The sequence below is a fragment of the Eptesicus fuscus genome, chromosome 1 (assembly GCF_027574615.1).
Source record: "Eptesicus fuscus isolate TK198812 chromosome 1, DD_ASM_mEF_20220401, whole genome shotgun sequence".
Lineage (NCBI taxonomy): Eukaryota > Metazoa > Chordata > Mammalia > Chiroptera > Vespertilionidae > Eptesicus > Eptesicus fuscus.
Genome location: NC_072473.1, coordinates 129,321,804 through 129,343,210, shown reverse-complemented (window position 1 = coordinate 129,343,210; position 21,407 = coordinate 129,321,804). Strand labels below are relative to the sequence as shown.

General features: G+C 41.6%; 1 protein-coding gene across 1 annotated transcript in view; it reads right to left on the bottom strand.

Annotated features, from left to right (window-relative positions):
• DGKK (diacylglycerol kinase kappa) overlaps nt 1-21,407 on the bottom strand; it is a 138,327-nt gene that overhangs the window by 88,048 nt on the left and 28,872 nt on the right. The gene's annotated exons all lie outside the window — the stretch shown is intronic.

Below are 21,407 nucleotides of genomic sequence, written 5' to 3'. Positions count from 1 at the left end.
TTCCCTGCTCACAAACTTCCAATAGCTTCCACATATTTTTAGAACCAAATCGAAAGTCTTTACCATAGCTTTCAAAGGATTCATGGTCTGATGAGAGAACAAAAAGTTACTGCCTTCTGATTACTTTCTTTACATAATTCAGAGTCTGACCACTGATTTCTCAGTTACTTGTTGAATAGACTGACTCGAACCAAACATAGAATCTACTTACCATTTTTATCATTGTGCAAGTTTTCAGTTATATTTATAGATACAAACCAACACGCAAGACTGCTATTTGGGAAAAGTACTCACACCAACCAAGCTGGAACCAAACCTATGCTGAATGGACAGAGCCAGGCTTAGTTTAAGTAACTAAATCAAGGCTGTGTCATGAATTCCATCTATCACTTAAATTAGAATCACCATTAAGTGGTTGTGGAATTATTTTGTTTGGCCCACCTAATATATTTCAGAGTTTTAAATTAGTTGATACTATTTAAAAGGCAGAATATTTCACATTAAAATTTAAGTTTCCTGCTTCTTTAGAATATTCAGAATGTTTGGTAACCTTGGAGCTATGTTCTCACATGGCAACAATCTGTTGGAATGGAATAGCAGCTGTGCCTTTCAGATGGGACACCTGACTCCAGCAGGCATTTGAGTTTGGGACCCCCACCTAAACAATCCTTTGCTACTCCTGTTCTCCCACATATACATACATCTATTACACTTTATTTTCAATTCTCTAACCAATAGGGTAGTATGTACTAATGGACAGAACCTCTGTATGTCAATTGAAAAGTCAGTTTATGAGCAATCTGTGTTTACCTGAGTCCTCTTGAGAATTTATGGAAGTTTCAAGATATTGTACTATTCTTGAGATGCTTATAAAAGAACTAGTGGCCCAGTGCATGAAATTCATGCACATTAAAAGGATTAATTAGAGGAAATATTTTAATATTGCTATTTGCCCTTTCTCTATAATAAAAGTGTTAGAGATCAAAGAAAATTAGTAAAATGTATATGAAAATCTTCCTCCTGTCAGAGTCTGGGGCATGCTGCAGGACCCAGAGTCAAGTCCCCACCCATCCACAGAACCTCAAAATTGGGCAAGATTCAGACCTAGCCAGCCCCACCCTTGTCAAGTCCCGCCGGGTGGGATGGGGAGTGCAGCCTCAGGCCCCCCATGAAGCCTCACTGGGTGGGGGGGTGCGGCCTCAGGTCCCCTGCCCCAGCCCAGCACCACGCAGCCTCAGGTCCCTGCTGATTGCTCGTTAAGGTTTGTTACGGGAACTTGGCCTCCACTGTGGGTGCAGCCATCTTGTGTTATGGAAACCCTGCCTCTGCTGTGGGCGACACCATATTTGTGATGGTGTGATGGTCAATTTGCATATTCACTCTTTATTAGATAGGATGGCACCAAGGAATCAAGACAGAAAACAATAAGATCTTGTGGGAAGGGAAACGATGGCAAGGAGAGTGAGAAATTACATTTAAATTGTTGAAACTAAGTCTTCAATGAGAAAAGTCTTGTCTAAGCATTGTGATTACATCATTCTCCTTTCTCTGGTCAGGTAGCCTATGGTATATACTCTCAATGATGGTATTTGATTTTCTCACCTCAACACCATTTATTATTCTATACTAAGTCTTTATAAAATCTAGGCAGTCATAAATATCCCTTTCTGTTAAACACTTAAGTTCAAAATTTTAACTGCTCCAACTTTGTACAACTAGAGCCACATCCATTATTCCTGTCTTTTCCCCAAGTTATTCTACTCTGTTAATTACTAAATGCTTCTCCTACTGTTCTTATTCTATCAGATATAGTATCCAATGTAATAGCTCATTTTTACAACTTTTGGCTGGATATTTTCCCCTTCCCTCAGTTTTCAGTTTAAAGCCTTTGTCACCTTTAACGGCTTTCTTTTACCCTTGCTGCCATATCCAGCACTCTCTTCTCTTCAGGGGTAGGATGGTGTAGTGAGGTGGTAATGAGAAAACATGGAGGGAGATTTGTTCCTCAAGAAATTCTTAGAACCCTGGACCTTCTGGTCCCTTGAGAAAATTCCAAGCCACTGGTGATTTGAAATAGTGAAATAAGTATAAATTAGCCTCTTCTCCTAAGTTACTTCCTTCTATCAACCCTTACTAATGATCATTATTTAATTCCCCTTCTTGCTACTTAAGAAATATTATTTTTTTCTTCCCTTACTTGTTCCATGATAATTAATGATGTCCTGCTATTCATTCAAGGATACAGAAAAAATAATTATTAGTTAATCTGTTAATTTGAGGACACAGAAAATCATCAAAACCTTAAATTCTCATTCCATAAATCCAGTATTTGTCAAGTCAAGAAAAGAAAAGAAGGACTTTGTGATGCAATTATCATTGGATAGAGTGCCTCATTAATATTTTCTGAGCTTCAACTATGGACTCCACCTTTTGCTAGGCCCTTTGGGGCAGCTAAATAAGTTGCAGGCACGTTTCCTGTCTCAAAGGTATGAATAGAGGGAGTGGAGGAAGAGGGAACAGCAATCCATGTAGACAAACACAACGTTAAGCTCAGAACCATTTGAAAGAGCCTTGGGGCTTCATGTACATTGCCCTAAATGTTTACCTTCAGGTTCAGATGAGGGATTCCACCAGGACGGTGGCTATCCACTCATATACCCTGTCATTGGGTACACTAACCAAATAACAGTAATCTCCTCTCTCTGCTATGATATTAAATTGGTCACTTTGAATGAACTAGCTTTAAGTGCAGGGCTGTCTGTTCCATCCTGGTTGATAACAGAATAGTCAACAAGACCTAGTAGGGGAACTGAAGAGCCCAAGCAAAGTGGCTACCAAGTTTTAGGTGATTGTTATGGAATCCTAACAAGTGTTACTAGCTCATTCCTTTATTAAGGGGAAGCTAGCAATCCAGGCTAAAATTTGTGTGAAATTTTATCAAATTGAAATGTTAGCAACTAATTGAATTAAAAACAATTGTGAGACCCCCCCCCAAAAAAAAACACACACTCATATTCATACCAAAGTGAGCCCACAGGCAACCATTTTGCAATTTCTAAATTATAACTACTATCACTTTCTCTAGAGGACAAAGTGAGTGAGTGGTGGGTATTCCTGGCATCAGAGGAGGTTGCAGTGTAAGGGTTCAGAGTTTGTGTGTGAAGAGCCTATACATTTGAGATATACACTGAGTGACCAGATTATTATTATGATCTCTGAACACACAATAATCTGGCCACTCAGTATATATATGTGTGTGTGTATTTATATACTAGAGGCCCGGTGCACGAAATTCGTGCACTGAGGGGAGTTGTCCCTCAGCCCAGCCTGTACCCTCTCCAATCTTGGACCCCTCAAAGGATGTCCGACTGCCCGTTTAGGCCCGATCCCGGTGGGCAGTCGGATCCCTAAACGGACAGTCGGACATCCCTCTCATAATCCAGGACTGCTGGCTCCCAACTGCTTGCCTGCCTGCCTTCCTGAATGCCCCTAACTGCTTCTGCCTGCCAGCCTGATCACCCCCTAATCACTCCCATGCCAGCCTGTTTGCCCCCAACTTCCCTCCTCTGCTGGCCTGGTCACCCCTAACTGCCCTCTCCTGCAGGGTTGATCACCTCCAACTGCCCTTCCTTGCAGGCCTGATCCCTCTTAACTGCCCTCCCTTGCAAGCCTGGTCCCTCTCAACTGCCCTCCCTTGCAGGCAGGGTGCCTCCCAACTGCCCTCCCTTGCATGCCGGGTGCCTCCCAACTGCCCTCTCCTGCTGGCCATCTTGTGGAGGCCATCTTGTGTCCACATGGGGGAAGGATCTTTGACCACATGGGGGCAGCTATATTGTGTGTTGCAGTGATGATCAATCTGCATAGTTCTCTTTTATTAGATAGGATAGAGGCCTGGTACAGGGGTGGGGGCCAGCTGGTTTGCCCTGAAGGGTGTCCCTGATCAGGGTGGGGTTCCCTTGGGGCGTGGGGCGGCCTGAGCGAGGGGCCTGTGGTGGTTTGCAGGTGGGCCACGCCCCCTGGGATGCAAGCGGAGACCCTGGTATCTGGAATTTATTTTCCTTCTACAACTGAAACTTTGTAGCCTGGAGCAGAGCCAAGCCTGGGGCTCCCTCCGAGGCCCGGCAGCCATTTGTGTTGGGTTTATAATTGAAACTTTGTTGCCTTAAGTGGGTGGGCCCGGCCAGGGTGTGCGGAAAGCTTTGCTTCCCCTGTTGCTGGCAGCAACCCTGGCCTGCTCTCTCAAGCTCCATTCTGCTGCCATTTGTTTGAATTTGTTTACCTTCTATAATTGAAACTTTGTAGCTTGAGTGGAGGCTTAGGCCTGCAACGGCTGGCAGAAAGCTTGGCTTCCTCTGTTACCTAGGGAACCTTGCTCTCTGTGGCTGTAGCCATCTTGGTTTGGGTTAATTTGCATACTCGCTCTGATGGGATGGTGGGTGTGGCTTGTGGGCGTGGCTTCTGGGTGTGTCGGAGGTATGGTCAATTTGCATATTTGTCTATTATTAGATTTTATATATATATATATATATATATATATATATATATATATATATATATATATATTAGAGGCCCAGGGCATGAATTCGTGCATGGGTGGGGTCTGGCCAGCCTGGCCAGGGGGGAGGGGACATGGGAGATTGGTCGGCCTGCTGGTCGAACTCCTGCTCAAGAGGACAATTTGCATATTAGCCTTTTATTATACAGGATATACAGTGAGTGGCCAGATTATTATGCATTCAGAGATCATAATAATCTGGCTACTCTGTATATTACTAAGTTGGGAGCATATAAATGTTGATATAATTTATGTATAGTAGGGAGAAAGGTTAGAAGGCCATACAATTCTTTTAAAGAAGTTTTTAAAATTCTAAACACAGGCTCTATATCATACACTCAGAACTTCAACAATTATCCAAACCTGGATTGGGAGAAGGTAAAGTTCCTTACCTTTTAAACTATGTTTCCCCTTCAGGAGAAATGTACTAATCCAATCACTGTTTCTAAAGAAACCATTGTGTAAGCAGAAACTAAAAATCAATTAATGGTCAATAAAATATGTGCATGCAAATCAACCTTTACCTGTCTGGGGCCGGTAAACTTAATAGGCTGTAAGACAAAAACTGGGAGACACAAACAAACAAGCACATCCTGTAAAGGCAGGCATTGGAAGGAGAGCCCTTTGCCTGTTCCCTAAGAGGATTTGCACAGTGTTTCCCAGTTCCGGGCCTCTTGCAGATAACATCATCTCATTGCCCCCTCGCCACAACCATGTAGAGTGTTACCTCGAACTTCCAGATGGTAAATCTGAGGCTTGGGCATTTTCTATTGTTTTGCTTGAAGATTCACAATTACAGAATGCTGGTGGGCTCTGTGCTCTTTCCACTATTCTACCCATGACAAGAAAACTGGGAGTGCCTGATTAATATGTATACCACAGAGTGAAAACACTATCCCCCCAAACTTTGTTTTGAAAGAGAAATCAGTAGCTTGCTAAGAATTAAAAGGTATTCTGTGAATAGCTCTGAATACAGATCCATGCCCTGCTATCTGAAAGTAGAGCATTTCCATGAAATCTGTGGGAAGTGGAAATGGCATAAAGTGAAGAAGCAATTATCATTAATTTATATGGAAAATTTTTTTAACATTCCCAGACCCAAAAAATAAACTACAAAATTATACTAAACTAGAGGATTGGTGCACATATTGGTGCACTGGTGAGGTCCCTCAGCCTGGCCTGTGCCCTCTCGCAATCTGGTACCTCTTGGGGGATGTCAGACTGCCAGTTTTGGCCCAATCCCCACCTGAAACTGGTAGTCCGACATCCCCCAAGGGATGTAGTAGTGTGTAAAGTGGCAGGTGGCTAGGGAGGAGCCTGAGCTCGGGCCAGGCGATGCTCCACTCATCCTGGCCCTGCTGCTCCTGCCGCTGCTGCTCCATAGTGCTACCACAGAGGTGGGAGAGGCTTGCACCCACAGCTGCACATGCCAGCCGTGAGCCCAGTGTCTGGTGCCTGTTGGTCAGCTGAGCAGCGCTCCCGCTGTGGGAGTGCACTGACCACCAGGGGGCAGTTCCTGCATTGAGCATCTGCCCCCTGGTGGTCAGTGTGCATCATAGTGACCAGTTGACTGGTAGTTCGGTCATTTGGTGGCTTAGGCTTTTATATATATATATAGATAACACATAAGACATAAAATAACTTTATTACCTCCAGTTTTACACTAAGTGTAATACCCAAGCTCTCTTAGGCTATTCTGATACCCAAGACCACATTTTGCTAATAGATGCACAAAACAAATGAAGATAAAGTACAGATGCTTAAAGACACAGTTCAAAGCTATGAGGGCTTGATGCTGAGATGCTGACTTCCCAGGGGAAGGAACTAGGAGGGACCACTCCAGCTGCTCAGGGTGCACACTGCCTCTGTAACAGCTGCTGCAAAACAAATGCTGAACATTATTTTCACTTTTTGCCTTTTTTTATAAGAGCAAAACTCCTCTTCTGATTTCTTTTGTTAGCAAAATCAGGTACTGATATAGATCTTTCATAAAAGTGAAGTGACATAAAGTGAACTTTCAAAAAGCAGGGGATACCTGAACTCAGTATTAAACTGTTAAGGACTTTCCCTCCAAGAGGCAAATGGTAATCCATGGTGGGTAAGAGATAAGTTCTTTTGATTTTTAAAGTGACTAAGATTGAATAGAAGAATAATGAGAATTCACATGTATACAACACTTTGCAATTGATCAAATGCTTTTACTTTAGTTATTGAATCCTCTCAGGCACCCTCTGAAAGGCAGCTAACTCAATTCTGCTCTATAAAAGACACTTTGAACTTCAATTTCCTTAAGTGGCTTGCCTGTGCATTTTTATTTCTAAGACATTATCAAGCCAATTGAAGTTTTTCCTCTAAAAAAAAGATCACCAATGTTTGTTTTCCATTTTTGAGATTTTACAGCATCTTGGGGCTAAAATATTTGTCAGAAAAATGCATGTCATGCTATGTAAAGCAATGAGAAACAGCATTCTATATGGGAAATTTTTCTTGGTGACCATCTTTACAGGTATATAGATACTTCATATAATGGGACACCCATTCTTGGTCCAAGCTGCCACATTCCCGTGGCAATCAGTATTTGTGATACTACAGATAGGAAGAAGTTATGAAGGATAATAGGGTCCTCATACATACTGCAATGCCATGTGACCCACCTGCTGCTTCTTAAACCAGAACATACTACAGGCAGGCTTCCTAGTCTTTCCTGCCAATTCTACCTCACATTTAAATACGAATAGCACTGCAGTCTCTCCTCTTAAACGCTCAAGACTGGCTATTTTGTGGACTGAGTGTCATGCTGAGTTAAATTACTGTAGGTCATTTGGTTTCATTTAAATCCAAGAATACAGGACTTATTAAGGCATAGGTAATTCAGGTCCCAAGTATAGGCAAAAAGTCTTTGCCTAAACTGTGGCATCCCTTACAGAGAAAGCTAGAACTTTGAAAATCTCTGCTTAACTTCCTTTTGGGTTCTCTGATAATCCAATCTCCAAATACATTATTCCCTGAAATATATATTTTTTATTGATTTCAGAGAGGAAGGGAGAGGGACAGAGAGATAGAAACATCAATGATGACAGAGAATCACTGATTGGCTGCCTCCTGCAAGTCCCCTACTGGGGATAGAGCCCACAACCTGGGCATGTGCCCTGACAGGGAATCAAACCCTGATCTCCTAATTCATAGGTCGACACTCAACCACTGAGCCATGCCGGTCAGGCAGAAATTCTTTTAAAAAAATCAATATTGTATTGTATATTTGAAAGTTGCTAAGAGAGTAAATTTTATTTTATTTTATCATTAAAATATTTTCCCCAACACCATTTATCCCTTCTATACCCTCTTCCACCTCCCCCCTACCATCACCACACTGTTGTCCAATATTCCATGAAATTTTTGCTCCCTGGCACAGGTGCTCTCTCCCTTGATGCTCTACAACTCAGCATGTATAAATGAATTATCAACAGTGAAAGTAAGCACTTCCCTTGCTCCATATTTATGAAATATCTTCTATAAAATATCTCAACAGGGCCTGTAAAGCAGCCCAATTTCCTCTATATAATTAACACCTGCCTGATGCTTAATTGGAAAAGGGCAAGTACAGCTGCTGCCGTGACCTTTTCCTATGTTCCTCCCCAGTCCCCAAAGCTTCTACTATAAATGCTACGTCTGTTTTTCTGTGGCTCAGTGGATTTTTGATGGATGAGGTTTTGAGGGATGCTTTTGCCTTTTGCTAGCAAAAGGAACCCTATTAGATAGCCAAATTGAATTCCACCATCACTCAATCAAACAGTAGGCAAGCATCATGTCACGTACCACTACCTGTTATTCTCATGCTGTTCTTGGGAGGGAGGCTGAATCAAGTTGGGGATGAATAGTTTATTACTTCTCAAGTGAAAACCAGACTCCCAGTGTGTATACAACCAGGGAAAGCAGCTTTTTGCCCATAACTCCTTCAGTTAAAAAACCTGGAACATCTATTGTCTTTGCTTTGGGGCCAAGGGTGATGGGAAGAAAGCCATTTCCTAACTCCGGCCTGCCAAAGTTGATTCAGAGCAACAATGTTTGATTTAGTTAAAAAGTAACTCCGGGTGCCTTAGGCTTTAAGAAAGGCCAGGCTTGCTGCTTTGCTGAAAAGCTTTATATTCCCCAGGGTCCTATTGACTTGGCAGGAGTCAGACAGACTGGCTCCAGCACTTACTAGCTGTGTGACCTTGGGCAAATCACTTAACCTCTCTGAGACTCAATTTACTTGTCTGTTAGATGAGGATACCTCACAGAGCATGTGCCTGCCACTCTATAAATATTGGTTGCTTGTGGATTGTGAAGACAGGGACTTGTGATACTGCTCCATTCATCTGGCTACTGGAAGCTTCCCTCCCCAGCACTAGCAAGCCTGGCTAGCTAAGGGCAGCAGCAAAAGGATGAGGATTGGGTTGGCTAACTATCCCAGTTTTTCCAGGACGTTCATTGCTAAAACAAGGAAAGTCATAGGTAAACCAAGACCTATTGGGCACCCTAGCACTGAGGAAGGAGATCTTCTTATTGCTCATGTCTGTAAGGACTGTAGCTACAAATGCCTCCCACAGCCTCCTGTGCTAAGGAAGAACTATAGAGGATTCTCCATGTCCCTGCTCTCTATTAGTGAAATAAAATAAAATTTAAAATGATGCTACTTTTTTTCTGTATAGGCAAAAACTTTAATGAGCTTTTTGAATGTTTTCCAAAAGATAGTTTATACACATGCGCAAACATATAAATACATGTATTATTTCTTCTTCATGTAAATCAGCATTCTATGCACAATGTTTGTTTCTTGCTTTCAACACATAATATATAATGAAGCTCTTTCAATATTGGTACATACTGAGCTGCCTTATTTCTTTTTATAATTACACTAGAGGTCTGATGCATGAAATTCGTGCACTGCGGGGGGGGGGGGCAGTGTCCCTCAGCCCAGCTTGCACCCTCTCCAATCTAGGACTCCTTGGGGGATGTCCAACTGCTGGTTTAGGCCTGATCCCGCAGGCCTGGTCATCCCTCTCACAATCCAGGACTACTGGCTCCTAGCCACTAGCCTGCCTGGCTGCTTGATTGCCCCTCACCACTCTGCCTGTCAGCCTGATAGCCCCCTAACTGCTCCCCTGCTGGCCTGATTGACATCTAACTGCTCCCCTGCCAGCCCGATCTCCCCCAACTGCCCTCCCCTGCAGGCTAGGTTGCCCCCAACTGCCCTCCCCTGCAGGCCTGATTCCCCCCAACTGCCCTCCCCTGCAGGCCTGGTCGCCCCCAACTGCCATCCCTGCTGGCCCAATCACCCCCAACTGCCCTCCCCTGCCAGCCATCTTGTGATGATGTAGGGGCAGCCATCTTGTGGTGGCCAGCTTATGATGACATGGGGGCAGCCATCTTGTGATGATGTGGGGCGGCCATCTTGTGGTGGCCATCTTGTGATGACATGGGGAAGCCATCTTGTGATGATGTGGGGGCAACCATCTTGTGATGACTTGGGGCAGCCATATTGTGACAACATGGGGTCAGCCATCTTGTGATGTGAGGGTGTGAGGGTCAATTTGCATATTACATCTTTATTATATAGGATAACATTCCTTTGTATGAATGTAATGTGATTTATTTTAAACAGTCTCCTATTGATGGACAGTGGTTTAAAATCATATTCTAGTACGAACAACATTCCAATGACTATATATATATGTCATTTTGCCTTGGTGAGAGTACATGATTAGATAAATATCAAGGGTTGGTGACTTTAAAACGAGTCCACTGGGACCATTAAAAACATATGTCTTTGCAAATCTCTCTGCTCTCTCTCCCTTTCCTTTTTCTATTATTGTAGTTTTCTAGGGAGGGTAAGAATCACTAATTGGGGCTTAGGGAGGAGGTGAGCAATTTGGACCCATGCTGACAAAGTACAGAAAACAATAACCTGGATCTTGGTAATTGCCCTGGGACTAGTAGCCACCAGGAAGAAGGAAGTTTGGCTGAGTCTTCCCAGACCTTCACACAGGTTTGAATGCTGGTTTTGTTGCATTGAACTATGAGTCCTTGAAAAAGCCATTTAGCATCTACAAGATGATGATCATTCTGATCTAGGTTGAGTGTCTGATCCAACTTGGGAATCACTTCAATTTACTTATTTCTTTCTCCGAGGGGCCATTATTTCACCCAGCAGGAAAAGCATGGATGAATAATGTGTACAGATTTCCCATTAATTTAGCTAACGGAGACCATATACTGCAAATGATTTCCTAAATGGGGAGGAAGAAAAACCATAGTTCTTTGAAGAGGTGTCTGAAATGTCATAATCCCACATTTTGCATATGTTAATACTTTGTAACAACATGCTGAACCATGTCCTGGAGCTCCTAAATCTGGGGACTTCAACCTTTAGAGCTATTTTTAAATGCTTTCAACCTAATGCCAAGAGGAACTTTCCAAGTATGAAAAGTTGTTGCTCATTTGGCTACAACTCAGAGAGTGATGAAGACTCAGCATTGCTTTCTATTCACTGGGCTTTAAAAATATATGTCTCATTCAAATCATGGCATCACTTGTCTCTAATAATGTGGGTGTAGTAAGCCCACATCACCTAATAATTGGGGAGTTGGATAGATTGCCTTATTGCCAAACTGGCCCCATGCAGACAGCCATCTGAAGGCGTGCATAGGACCTAAGAATACATTCACTAACAGGTCTTCTGGGGATGAAGTGGTTAGATAATAAAGAGGGAATGTTGAATTTTTGTTTTTACTTTTTCTCAGCCTTATGAAGTCATGTTGATAAGAATCATGAGATTTGTAGTCAGAAAAGAATGCTAGAAGTGTTGATTCTGCTTTCTTCTGCAGCAATAGTGGGAAGATGAAATTCACCAATTCACATGTGTGTGCATGTATATGCGTGTGTGTGTGTGTTTGCCTGCTTATTTGTCTTATTCCACCAGTGGTAGTCAAGAGCAGGAACAAGTTCTCAGGTAAGGGCACCTCAGGGGTGAGATTGGCTTGTGGATTGGGTGAGGGAGTTTCTACTCAAGCTCTAAAGCTGTGGATAGCTTAGTAGCCTCTGAGAAGAGGACTGTCCCTGGCTGAGCAAAAATGCCTCATATGGAGGCAGGAGGCATGGTAGTTTGACAACCCACCAAACTGGAGGGAAGGGAACAGCTATGATTGCAGAATACACTAATCTGTCAAGGAAGACACTATGTTGTGAGCCTTGGTTCCAGAGAAATTACTGGCCAGGTAACAAAATTGAAAAGCTTTGACAATTGGTAAAAGGGGCTCAACAGGAACAAGCTTCCTGGAGTAATAATACTAACAATTGCTAACAGTTGGTGAGTCTTTACTATGTGGGAAACACATATCTATACTAATAAAAGCCTAGGTGGCCTTTGTGCCCTCACATCATCACAAGATGGCCACCCCCACATTGTCCCAAAATGGCTGCCCCCATATAGTCACAAGATGGCCACCACAAGATGGCCACCACAAGATGGTCGGCAAAGGAGGGCAGTTGGGGGCAATCGGGTGGGCAGGGGAGCAGTTAGGAGTTAATCAGGCCGGCAGGGGAGCGGTTAGGGGGCAATCAGGCTGGCAGGCAGAAGCAGTTAGGGGCAATCAGGCAGGCAGGTAAGTGAGTGGTTAGGAGCCAGCAGTCCTGGATTGCAAGAGGGATGTCCGACTGTGAGATTTGGCTTAAACCAGCAGTTGGACATCCCCCGAGGGGTCCAAGATTGGAGAGGGTACAGTATGGGCTGAGGGACACCCCCCAGTGCACAAATTTTGTGCACTGGGCCTCTAGTTAAATCATATTTTATGGAGAATTGAGGCTTGAGGAGATTAGTTAACTTCCCCAGTAGGTTAATAATTGGAAGAGCCAAAAATCTCTCAGAGTTTTACAGGACATGGAAGACCAGTTACTCCTCAGTGAAAGAAAAAAAAAGTGAGGTTTAAATAATTGGTCTTATTGCTAATTATACCTTTTTGTCAATTAACAGAAGGAGGTAGGATTGGGGGGAAGATGGGTGGTGTGAATCTCGGCTATTGTTTTTGTTTTTAATATTAAATGCTTAAGTAAGGTAATAATTGTTTAATTTATACAGCAGTTTGTCAGCTATAAAGACTTTGAAGATTCTCATTTGACTCTGAAAACAACCCTGAGGAGCAGGGAAGGTATTTAATGCCATTGGCTTTTTTCCAGATAAGAAGACTGTGACTTAAGTAAGGACCCAAGGTCACTATGTGTAAACTAGTTTTGGTCTTCTGACTTCCAGTATAAGACTCTTTTCACTGTATCTCTAAGTTGTATGTTTCCTGTGTTATTTGATATCATTTTAATTAGTAGTCTCTTTTTCAAAGCCTTGTTTCTCCCTCTTATCCCTTTTCTGCCATCCTGCAATATAACTCTCCACCATTGTTGCTGGTAAAGAAGTATGGTGTAATCAGTGTGCAATTGGCAGGCATCCTTGTAGTAAAAGAGGGTAATACCATGCTGAGCCCAAAGGGAAAGTCTTTTCTGACCTGGATGGCTCCTAGTAGCAATAATGAAAAATTAATTGGGCTTTGCAACTACTGCATAAAGGCATTCTGCAAGGATATTACTAGGAAAGACTGAAAGTGGTACTGTTACTATTGCCTCCCCCTCCCAGTGGCCACTTCCCAGAGCTTATTCATATGCTTTACCCTAAGACCTACTGCTATCCTCTTGTAGTTTTGGCCCTTCATTTATGTCCATCTAGGCTTACAGCCCTTTCCAACTTTTCCTTGCAGGCAAACACCTGGTAGAACTACACCCCCTCTCTAGCCAAGCTATGTTTAAGGGATTAAGACTGCTCAACTCCTAAATGGCTACTAACCACAGTAATTAAATTCTAACAGTCACTGGACAGGGCTAAGATCAAGGCTGATTATTGCCATTTGGATTTTGTGCAGTTTAACTCTTGAGAGCCTATTCAGAAGGGGCCACAAGAAAAGTACAAATGCACTAAGGGAGAGGGAAAGAAAGAGAGAGGAAGGAAGATATCAGTGATATTATAACTCAAGCTGATAGACCTTGAACAGGTGAAGGGGAGTAGAAAATAAATCAAAATAGGATAAGTATATTGCATTGGAGAGGAGGCTGGGGGTGGCATCAAGTATTAACAACCTTGTAGATGACAAAAGATTCTCATCTTTCCACCAGTAGCACATAGGATTACCACTGACACTAGAACCATCTCTCAGGCACCATTTCATTGGCTCTGAGATTGTGCTCTAATCACTGTGTGTGCATCTCTCTGTTCAAAGTTGCTGGGGAGAAGGCAGCACTGACTGAAATGGGTAGAGAAGGATTATCAGCTGAGATCTGGGGTCAGCTACACTTGAATCACACAAGAAAATACACAGTAGACAAAATTGTCCTCTGGGAGGGGTAGGTGGCTGCCCTTTAATTGGAAACAGGGCTTAAAAAACGAGGATTAAGAGAGGGGAGGAGGGAAGATAGCAAGGGGAAATCCAGTGTGAAACAGACTCACTTCTAGCACTACACACACACTAAAAATGATGCACAAAGAAATATGGAAACTCAGCTAACTCTTCTTGCCCTCTTCACCCCTCCATACATATGATAAAGAGTAATGTACTTATAAACATGTGTCTGATATCCACACCTTTTCTGAAATGCCCACTATGACTAGGCATCCTGCTAGGCATATTGTATATATTACTACTGATACCTACAACAGCACTGCAAGGTAAGTATTATTAACATCATATTATAGATCAGGTTTTGAATGTCAGAATGGCCAAATGACTTCTTTAAGGTCACACACAGATACAAAGAGGGACGATTTTGAACCCAAGTCTGTCTGATTATAAAGCCTAGACATATTTTTTTCTAATTGTACAATACATGTTGCCTCTCCTGGAAAGTGAGGGTTGATTTGAAGTGTGTGTGTGTGTGTGTGTGTGTGTGTGTGTGTGTGTGTGTGTGTGTAAGAGAAAAGAGAGAGAGAGAGAGAGAGAGAGAGAGAGAGAGAGAGAGAGAGAGAGAGAGAGAGAGAAGATAGTTTGCAAAACCACAAGAGATCTCAGTGATCCAGTTTGTGTTTTTCACAGAAACATTTGTACACAGTGCAGTATGGGCAGCGATATAGCATTGGGAGAGAGTGCGCTTAATAGGCACTGAATTCCATGAAGTTTGGACTCCAGCAATAACTTGATTGTGAGCAAGTCATACCAGTTCTCCAAGACACCATCTCCTTACTAGAACTTCAGATAAAGATACTAAAATTTGGCACTTGCTTCAACAAGGGAAGACCAAGACATCACAGGCAAAACTATTAATATCGCTCAAGTCTTTTGCCATACAGTAACCTTCCATAAAATTAAAAATGGCAGGGATAAGCCTGAGACCAGGAATAGAAATTATTCCAAAAACTGAGCAGGTCAGAAAGGAAAACCTCAGCATAAAACTCTCATGGTAAATCACAAATACTTGTCATAACCAAGTTATGTCTGATGGGCACAGTGCCCAGAGTGCCACAACTTACCCATTCTAAGTATTTGATGAATGTTTATAAAGTTAAATTAAGTGGGGCAAAATACACTTGGGGAAGACAGTGAGAAAGGGTGTTCTTGAATGCTCCTATAAATTGGCTCCTAAAAGCCAGTTGCTGTTGTAGGAAACACATGAAGATTCTGACATTTCCAAAGCCATATATTCAGGCAAAAGCCAATTTAGTACAGAAAAAGTGTAGATTTTGAAGTTAGATAAACCTGGATTTGAAAATCCACTCATCACGTATTAGGTGTATGTTTTGGGGCAAAAACCTCAGAATTTTTAGCTACAAAAGCACATATGACACTTAACTCTTAATAAAGATCAAGAGAATGCATGGAAGTTCGTAGAGCTAATTAGAAAGTCAATACATATTTCTTCTTTCCTTCCGTGGTTATGGTGATAATATTTTTTAACCCTAAATTGGAACACAAGGCTTATTAAGTGTGAGTATGTATGTGGTTGAAACAGCATATTGGGGGCTCAATTTGAAATCAGTGTTTTGCCCCAAATATTGGAGCATAGTTTACATACTAATAGTCCAAGCCTAGTGAGTCTTTACTACCAGAGGTTAGAGTATGTTTGATTTTTGTGGATTAGTACATGCAAGCACAGACTCTCTCCTTCCCATGAGTAGCAGAGCAGGGATTACTGGGAAAGGAAATAAAGACTATAAATAGAAAATTAAACTTAAGTCTGTAGAAGAATTTGTGCCTTCTGTCCCCACAAAGATACTCATAGTGCTGGGGCTTTTGAACTCCTTCCCCAGAAAACAAAATCTGGAGCATTTAGAAGGGTTCATGATTATATAGGTAGGAAGTTTTAAGGTAAGTTAAATGTTCTATTCAAGCCTGGAGTGATTAGAACAGTTAGGATCAGTGAACCCAAGTGTTTGTATCTCTTTAAGTTAGCAGATAGACATTTCAAATCTAATCTTCTCTAATGTTTATATTAAAACTGAGGTAATTTTTGAAGGACCAAAAAATTCTGAAGGTCTGAGTTGAAAACATCCTCTTCTGTTGTATTCCATTAACCACAACTATGGGAAACTATTTCAAATGCTGCTAAAATCTGCCATAACTAAGGCAGCAACCACCACTTACCTAGTGGCAATGTATTCTGATAGTATATCCTAATTCAAGGCAATTACCTTGAAGGATATGACTAGCTTTTACAGGTATAACCTAGCAAACTCAAAGCTAGTTAAATAAAATAAAGTAAATATCACAAGGCCATTTTCCTGCATAACAAACAACTAAGGCAGGGTGTTATCATACCAACTAGTAAGACCTATGACTTTATTGGACAGAGCCCAGTGATCTACAACTATCTACTTAACTTCTGCCAACCCAATGCAAAAATTACAATCCCTTCTTATATTACTTTGTCATTTATGTGCCTTGGGCTTTCAAGGGAAGTCTAAATGTGTAGTTATACAATAAAATCTAGCAAATAGGTCTTCTCATTTTATCTGTATACCTTTGAAGAGTTTAAGATTATTAGAGTGGATTTCATAGTCAATAAGTCCATCTCCTTGTCCATGGCTATATGGGATGACTATATACTTAAGCTATCCCCTCCAAATGGCTGTTCTTACTTTTCTTAAAAGTTCCTTCTTCTTAATGCTGAGAAAGTTCCTTTAACCCTTGATGCAGAGAAAGGAAATCTTAATTCTACTCAGCTCTCAATTCTGCAGGAGCAGCTGAAGATTTGCTCTACTAACATGACACCAGTGTAACAGCAAGAGCACTTTTAATGCAGAGAAGTGAGTGTAGAGAAGGTAGAGATTGCCCAAGCCAATGAACTCCCTTTGGGTATTACAGAGAAATAAGCTATATGTAAATTCCCTGTCTGCCTATGATCTCTGTGGTTTTCCAGTGGGCAGTTCACCTTGGTATTCCCAACTGATGGACCTTTTTATTTTTCCAGTTCTTTCTCAACTAGAGACAAGGTAAGACTCTTTTTCTGGCTCATGATTCACTGAACTATTTTTAGCCAGGAGTAGCATCTTACATAATGAAAAGTAAAGGAAATGTGAACCAAAAACCTCATAAACCTTGACTAAGTATGAAAGGGGACAATCTTTCTGACCCCCAAATGAATAAAGTATATGTACCTACCATCTCCTAATTTAAGAACTCAGAGGTGCCTTGAGATGCTCTTTGGTCTACCTCAGTTTCCTAATTGAGTCTTGCATAAAAAAAAAAAGCATGTTCAGAGGACATGTGGATTAAAGGTTTGAAACTAAGGTGGATATATGGATATTTGGATAAAAGAAGGTGGTTCTGTAGTCAGCAGATGAGAAAATTAAAGGAGAAATGATGGAGGAATAGATGTCAGTGATGGGATATCAGGAAGGTAGAATTCAGTGTGTAAAACCTTTTATTGTATGGAAAAAGTATCAAGCATACAATTACCATGAAGCTTACAATATTTTGTACATTCTGCCTGATTTATCCTTTTGACATCCCACAAAGGCAATGAGGAGGTAGGTTATCATCTTCATAACTCATTACCTTAAAAGCTACACTTAGAGAGTACTTTTCCTTCTCCAAGTTTAAAGTGCAGTAAAATGCCATATTTTCTCAATAGCATCTATTTCTAAGAATGTCAAAATGCCTTACAGGTCAGGTTCATTTTATATTATTGCCACATATTTTTCCCCAGAATATATATGTTGCCTAGGTAGAAACCTTTCAGTAGATTGATAATTAAGAGGACATGATATTATTTTCCTGGGTCAAACTGCTTTCAATCTTATTGATACAATTCAACAAATGGAGAAAGTCCATTGATAACGTAATTTTCTTTTTGAGTTCTAAATTTTAATGCAACCTACAACTCTAAAAGAAACTTCTTGAATAAAAATGCTTAATTTCCTCAAGGGGAATGTCAGAAGGCCATCTCTCAACATAATAAATAACTTAGAACAACTAAGAGCTAAGAAACATGTGAGAAATATGCTTTTCAAATCTCAAAACAGGCATTTTGCTTTAGCTGGGTACTTTGCTTTAATGTTAGATATAATACCATCTATTTTCTGAATGGAATATGAAGTAACTCAGCCTTTCATGAACATATTTAAATGGAAGCATAAAATACATTCTAAAAGCTAAATATAAATGTATTTTTAGTCATTGTGCCACAACTAGGACTGACAAAATCCTAAACAAACAACCCTATTTGATTTATTGATTATCTATACATATAAAAGCCTAATATGCAAATAGACTGAATGGTGGAACAACCAGTTGCTATGACATGTGCTGACCACCAGGAGGCATGTTTGGAAATGGAAGGCGTTGACAGCAGGCAGAAGAGCCCAGAATATGGTGGGCATTGGCTGTGGCAGGATGGTGGAGCAGGTGAGCGGGGGCACCAGACCAAGGTGGAGTGCTGGTCGCTGTCATTGGGGCAAGCCTCTGGCGGTTACTTAAAAGTCTTTGTTCCCACGCACCGCAGTCCCACCAGGAGCTTGTACCTGCTGCTAGCGCTGGCCCCACTCACACCCACTGCCGGTGCCACAACTTGCACCTGTGACCGGCATCTGGTGCCAGCCCTGATCGCTCAGCGCCATCAGTGGGTGCAAGCAGTGGCTGCCATCCCCAATCGCCCCTCAGGGCTTCTCCACCTCCCCCTGCTCCTGAGGGGTGATCAGGGCCAGCAGGTCCCACTTGCACCTGCTGCCTGCAATGGCCTTGCTTGCACCCACTGCTGGTGACAGCCCCACTAGGACCCACTGCCGGTTCCCAGCACCTGTCTCAATTGCTCAGCACCATCAGCAGATGCAAGTAGCAGCTGCTGGCCTCAATCACCCCTCAGGGTTTCTCCACCTCCCCCTGCTCCTGAGGGGCAATCGGGGCAGCAGCCACTACTTGCAGCCGCTGACGGTGCCAGCCCTGCTTGCACCTGTTGCTGGTGCTGGCCCCAGTCACTCCACACTGTCAGCAGGTGCAAGCAGGGCTGGCACTGTCAGCCCATGGGAGTGGGGGCAGCAGGAGCGGGGCTGCCAGCAGACAGAGGACCAGGGGCTGTGGTGGGAGGGCCTGGGTGGGGGCATGGAGGTTGGGCTGAGACCTGCCCCTGTGCCCACCACAGCCTCGCAGCCCGCAGTTCCTTTCAAAGTGCACGAATTTATGCACTGGGCTCCTAGTACTTTAATAATGGGCTGTAAGTCTCTAGGTTCAGTTGTGTTCAGGTACCTCCCATTTCCACTATCACATCCCTACACCAGAAAATTAACATCTTTTCACATTAAACGCTGTACTTTGAAAAATATTGTGGAAAATGAAGGCACAAAAAGACAGAAAATGATTTTTAATGCTCAGAAATTATTTTTCATACAAAAATAAATTAATTATGCCTTACATATAAAGCAAGTATAGTAACAGTATTCAAAAATGTTACTCTTTTTAATATTTAAAATTTTTGGAAAAAAATTATAGATTAATGGAAAAAGTGCAAAGAAATGTATAGAGGTCCTATGCAATCTTCACCCAGCCTCTCCCAATGACTATATTACAGAAACAAAAGCAGGAGACTGACATTGGTACAATTCATAGAGCTTATTTAGATTTCACCAGTTATCCATGAACTCGTTGTATGTGTGTGGTGTGTGTGTCACTCTATGCAATTTTATTACATGTGTAGCTTTGGGTAATCACGACAATCAAGATATAGAACTGTATACCATCAGCACAATATTCCCTTATGGTACTCTTTTATAGCCATATCCACTCCCTCTGCCCCCTCCCATCCCTAACCCCTGGCATCCACAAACCTGTTCTTCATCTCTATAATTTGTTATTTTACTATTGTTACATAAATGGAATTATTCTGTGTGTATCCTTTTGAGATTGGCTTTTTACACTCAGTATAATTTCCTTGAGGTTCATCAAAGTTGTATTGCTAAGTAATATTCCATGTAATGCCCGTACCACAATGTGTTTAACCATTCATCCATTGAAGGACATCTGGGTAGTTTCCAGTACTTGGCTATTATGAATAAAGCTGCTATGAACATATGGGTACACATTTCTGTGTGAAAATAAGTTTTCATTTTTCTGGAATATATGCTCATGAGTGCAATTGATGGCCCATATGGTAATTCTACTTTTAGTTTGAAAAGTAACTGCTAAACTACTTTCCAGAGTGCCTGTGCCATTTGCATTCTTACCGGCAATGTATGAGTGATCTAGTTTCTCTACATCCTCTGTAGCATTTGGTGGTGTCACTCGTTTTCCATTTTAGCCATTCTAATAGACGTATAGTGACATCTTATTTTGGTCTTAATTTGCATTTCTCTAATGGCTAATGATACTGAATATCTTCTCATGTATTTATTTGCCATCTGTATATGCTCTTGGATGAAATGTCTGTGTATATCTTTTGCTTATTTTATTTTTTTAAATATATTTTTTATCAATTTCAGAGAGGAAGGAAGACGGAGAGAGAGATAGAAACATCAATGATGAGAGAGAATCATTGATCGGCTGCCTCCTGCATGGCCCCCACTGGGGATTAAGCCCGCAACCTGGACATGTGCCCTGACCTCTTGATTCCTAGGTCGACGCTCAACCACTGAGCCATGCCAGCAAGGCTCTTTTTGGATTATTTTTTTAAAACTTACTTTTCAGTTATAGTTGACATAAAAGATTCTATTAATTTCAGGTGTGCAACATATTGATTATATATTTATATACCTTACGAAGTGATAATTCCAATAGGTCTAATACCCATATGGCACTATATGTAGTTATTACAATATTATTGACTACATTTACTTACCATGCCTGATGTGAACAAGGGGGGGAATAGCTCATAAAATTGTAATTCTCCTTTAAATTGTACTGTCATCCATTTAGAAAAAAATAGAAAAAACACGACTAGTATATATACAATATTACATTAATCTGTAAAATTTTTGCCCTGAAAATTTCCAAATTTTGCCTTACATAGGCAAAAAATCTGAAATTCTTTAGCTTTTAGAAGAAGCAGTATATCTTTTTACAGAAGTTGAGACCGAAGACCACTGTACAAATAATCCTTGACATGCCTACTTTAAGTAAGATTCAAAATTCAGTGAAACAGAACTCATAGCAAGACCCTGGTTTTAGGTGTTTTGTATGAGGACAATCAGATTCCATGAGTTTACATTGCCAAGCACTGACTAGTTGTCATTATCAGTTGAGTTGAAACTCAACTTGCCTTAAGGTAGGGCTAGGTATTTGGTACTTAGCTTTTGTTTGTATCACTATTTAACCAGTTCCAGTTATCTGCACAATAACTCTTTGAGATCAGG